General features: G+C 32.6%; 1 protein-coding gene across 1 annotated transcript in view; it reads right to left on the bottom strand.

The window, feature by feature from the left end:
- Window positions 1-1,252: 1,252 nt before the first annotated feature.
- Window positions 1,253-5,268, bottom strand: part of LOC122255639 (uncharacterized) — a 34,167-nt gene continuing 30,151 nt past the window's right edge. The window contains exon 4 of the mRNA XM_086549808.1: window positions 1,253-5,268. This exon is cut by the window's right edge and continues 289 nt beyond it. The gene's annotated coding sequence lies outside the window, so the exon portion shown is untranslated.

Genomic DNA, 5,268 nt, shown 5'->3' with positions numbered 1-5,268 from the left:
TAACAACTGGAAGTCTTAAGATTCTAGGGATGCAGTTCAGCTTATGGTATATTAGGGTTTACACATTTTTTGTGGGTTTCTTGGCATATTACAAGATAGATGTATGTAAAAGAAGCAATTGCTCTATGACATTTGCTCTTCTCACATATTTCTTGTGTCTTTAACCCATTAATGCCTTGTGACAAGATATCACGTGAGTTGTAGCAGGACCAGATGCAGAGGACAAGGTATTTAGTCATGGCTCTCTTCCTGGCAAGAGTGCTGGGTGATTAGGTGTGTAGCACTAGACCGTGGCCAGTGCAAGCGAATAGCCTGAAGTGATAGGCTAATGCGTTTGAAATATCCTGCCATTTTGATCATTTGGAACTAAAACAGCCCTGTTGGCAATGGGTTGTTAATTTTAATGATGAAAGGATGAATACGTATTCTCAGGTTCCTGGTATTTTAACCCATTGCGGAAAGGGCGCCTAATGACCTAACTGGTCGTCAGGGTGGGCGGTCTACGACACTAGTGTCACCAGCTATAAAGATTAGAGGGACGGAGAAAGGGTTTTCTTCACCCTCTGCGTACCACAGACTAGCCCAAACAATATTTTACCATAAATCCATCATTAAATGTGGGTTTAGGCTGACTTTGGAACCCTGTAGCTCTGGAGCTAGCACTGTTACAGCCGTAATACTTTGACTGTGTGTGTGTGCTTCAACTGTGTGCAGACCCCGATGTCCCATCATGTACGCATTTACTCCTGTGTTTTAGACCTAATGTATGTCATGACACCCATATGTAATGGGTTAAAAGATGCTGAAGTGTTCAAGCACTGTGATTAGTTTAATATTTTTTCTTGTGAGGCCCAAACATTTCTATCCGTGTACATTTTTTGTGATTAAATGAAAGTCATTTTGGATATTGGCATCTCAATTCTCATACTTCTGTAAATATGAATTTTAGATATGGAGACTTGAAAGATGTGATTTTTGCATCCATTTCTTATTTCTTCATAAGTCACAAAATGTAAGACACTCTCTTACATCCTGAAGAGTGATCCAATAACTTGCCTATATTTTTACCAAAAATAATAAGGCATTCTTGTTTTACTAAATATTAAAGAAGCATGACTATAATATTGTAATTATGTAAGTCTTGTTACCATTTTGTCCTTATGAAACAAATCTGTCAAATGCTCTACATAATCTAGCATATTGCCTTATAAATCTTAACTGAGTGAAAATAGGTAAAAAAGAAACAACTATGTACTTGAGCAATTTATTTTAGCCCAAAAGATGTTACCATACAAGAATTGGTTCTGACAAGATAATGATCTGGGCACACTTGTAATATGGATAAAACTGAAACATTTAGGGGGAAATATACACAATACAGTACAAGTTAGAATCAATATTCATGTTACCTTTACAAAATCCTTAAAATAACATATATGATATATGTTTGAAAAAATTAATTTCACTTACGAAAATAAAAAATATTAAGTAGATAAACAGATTTTTAAATTAGATTAACTTTATATAGGCTACATTAATTTTCCTTTTTTCCATGTCAGTGTCAACACAAATTGGTTTCTAATAAGCTATGGTAATGGCATCTTTCATTTAAATATAATCTTCAATATAAACAGATCTTTAAACCAAAGAATGGCATATGATAACTTTTTTTCTATTGTTTCCGAAACTGCCATTGAATAAAATAACGTAAGCAGGTATTATTATCAATATATTTAATAAAACTAAGAATATGATTAAATTTTAAAGTAAAAAGTTTATGCTCAAAATTTTTATTGGCCACTATGAATGTGCTTGTGTTCTAAAGTACTATGTACTAAATCAAAATAAGTGATGGATGCAGATAAAAAGCCTAAGTAATATGAAACATATAGGCCCGCATCAGCTATGCTGGAGAGAAAAATATTACTAATAAATGAAAAAAGAGGATGTTTATGTTTGTCATAACTGAAGTACTAACCCAGATGTACCATCTACTCAGTTGCAAAATCATGTCTTACGTACAACATAACATCCAGTTTGGCACATATATGTCATACATCACAGAATCTACATAATCAGTAATAACACATGTTACCTAAAAGACAAGTTGATAGTTAATGTACACGCAAAATAGTAAAGATCTAAACTGCTATGACTAGTATCTTCAGTTTTTAATACCACTAATGTTACTTAATGAAATGGAAGATTGCAACTGTTTGTAAGCTACATGGTCATCTTTACTAGAACTAGATATCCTTTGTTTTGTCTATCATCATCCTTATCAAAATGGTGAGATTATTGTTGCTCAGGGTCTCAAAATAGGGTTGGCTTGATACCGAATTCCAGCCAAATCCTCTACTCCATAAACATATCAAGGATAACCACTAAATGGGGTGAAAAACTCCTAAATTTGCAACATTAGCACAGTCACATGATTTTTTTTTCTTTATATACATACACTGTAATACTAATCACCACATAAAATACCTAATAAAATGCTTTCATTAGTAGATATTTCCTCCACTTCATATAATATCTTTGACCATTGCACAACCTAAACTATCTTCTGAAACTTTTAAATAACTGGAGGCTAACGTGATACAAAGATGTAAATTTCAAGGGTATACTAGATTTACTTAATGTGGAAAGTCATCTGAAACAATATCTATCAACAGTTGCTTATATGAATACTTAAAACACAGCTCTTTCTAAACAACCTAAGGAAAAGCAGTGCACAGTATCTATTTGAGAATACACACAGACAATTAACATCACCCAAAGTTGTACATTACAGAACAGTAACCTAGATATATATTAATTGTCTCTGAGGGTGATACTTGATAGTATCGAAACACTAATTCAGGTTTTTAAGACAATTTAGATAAAAATACTGGTCATAAAATATTTTCACAAACCTTATGATGTAGGTCAACAATAATATTAATTAGAGAAATTAACCAACTTGGAATTACTCATGCCCAACCAGCAATCTGCTCTTTAACAGATGAGAATACCAGCATTTTAAACAAATTTCAATGGAACCTTGATATGAGAACTCACAGCAGTAACAAAGAAACCCCTAAAATTTATGCTGGTGCCTTAATACTGCTTTACATACCAAGGAAACAGTAGCATGTTTCAAACTCATTTACTCTGGTGAATGGCAATAATTCCTTCAGCACTCTGAAAAAGAGGTGCATTAAACATGCATAAGCTGAATACAAGTGATACAATCATACTGAAGCTATTTAAAGTATTTAGGAAAAGCTAACAGCTTATTCCCAGATCCTGTGTGCAAAGGAGACATTATGAGAATACAGACACTGGAGTTTGTACTGCTATTATCAATTATCATATATATTCAGCATAAAAACATTTTACTCTTCATTCCCATAACTAAATATCCTTCCACTGCTTTCATTGAGTGTGATTCCAGACACTTTCGATGGGTAATATATGGACAGACACTGGATGGAGATGTCTCAGAAAATTAACTAAAGCTAATTGAAGATTATTCTTTGACACAATTCATTATTTAAATAAAATTATCTACTCTAACAAGAATTGAAACTGATTTGCCAATGCTTGGTACTTAATCATTATAACAAACATGTCACTTTGTACTATTTGAAGTGGCAGAGAATACCAACAGCAGAAAATCTCTATTTACACCATAGTTTTTTTTTAAACGCTTTTTGCATTCCCACTTTAATAAATCTACTTTTGTTTCAATAATACACCATGCTTTTCTTCTGAGGTTATCTTATAAATTTTAAAAATTCTTAACCTTCTTTTACTCTATACTTTTGAGGGAAGTTATCCTGCAGTTGAGTTTCATTTCTAGTATACTTACCCTATCTCATACAAGTCATTTTAGTCTAAAACTGGAACACATCCAACAAAAGTATGTTAATATACAATAATTTCAAATAGCTTAACATCGACTCCATTTTTCTACACTAGCCTTATGATGTCACACTGGTTACTTAAACCACACTGAAATGCACCTAGGATTACATTCCATATGCAAAGGAGCTTGCATACATTTTTTATGCACTCAGTCCAAACATATAATATAAATGCAGCTAGTAAAAATAAACATCAGATCTCTACTTGAATTTCTTCTATTTTCTTGATCTTATCTTAATCTTTAGTCAAAACCATGACATAATTGCCTATAAATTAAATAATAGATACTATAATATTCTTGATCAGTGAAACAGACAAAGGAAGAATAATAGTTATAAATGGAGACCAGATGAACACAGATGAAGCAAGAGAAAGTCAAATATAGCAAAAGCCACACTATATATACTGTATTTCATAATAACATCAATAAACTCATAATTTCTTCTCTCCAACAGGATCTAGAGCCATAGTATAGCCAACATTTATGATATGGTAATCACAAGGACATAGTCCTACAGATATGGATTTCATAACAAACATTTATCACACTGGTTTTCTCTTTACTGTACAACACTTGACATGGATTGTCGTATTTTCCAAGAAAGTCACTAAAATATATGTTCCACTGACAGTTTATCAATCTTTTCAGTAAAATATCACCTCATTAACATCCCTTTATATGCACTCTAGTCATTACAAAATATATCACTATACTCATATACACAAATTCATCTTATATTACATATACTTATGACTTTGGTATATAATCCTGCCTCTTGTATATTTCTTCAAATATTCAAATAGGTTTCTTCAAATGGAGACTTCCTTTGGATAATCAAACTGTGTCATAATGAAGGCCAAAAAAAAAGCTAAGTGACAGTACATGATTATGGGATGAATCTCATATAACAATATAGTACATGAATAGCATATATGAACTATAACAAATGCTTATTTAATGCACATAACTACCCAAAGACTGACTTATAAAATTCCATGAAATTTAACGTGGGTGCTAAGTATTCATTAGAGTTATGATAATTCCAGTTTACTGAGCTTTCTCTTTCAGTTACATGAAATTCATGAAATTCACAGATCAATTGTTTCCAAGAGCAATTCAGAGAGTTGGGTAGGCACTCAAAATTTTCAGAAACACTGTCCCTACTTTTCAGATCTTTTTCTGTGGATGCCTGAGGCATTGCCAATATGTGGTATCTTGTGCCTATACTATTTAGTGGTAGCTCTCTTACACTGAGGAGAGATTCTATTTCAGGCTCTCTCTCTGAAAAGCTTTCAGCACTATTACCCATTAAACTTCTAACACAATAATAACAAATCAAAAAAGGGGCTTTGGAGGAA

Source organism: Penaeus japonicus, unplaced genomic scaffold, assembly GCF_977035675.1.
Source record: "Penaeus japonicus unplaced genomic scaffold, GWHDUDI00000001_assembly GWHDUDI00000022, whole genome shotgun sequence".
In the NCBI taxonomy this organism is placed as follows: domain Eukaryota; kingdom Metazoa; phylum Arthropoda; class Malacostraca; order Decapoda; family Penaeidae; genus Penaeus; species Penaeus japonicus.
The sequence above is the reverse complement of the archived record's forward strand: the minus strand, read 5'-3'. Positions and strand labels throughout refer to the sequence as shown.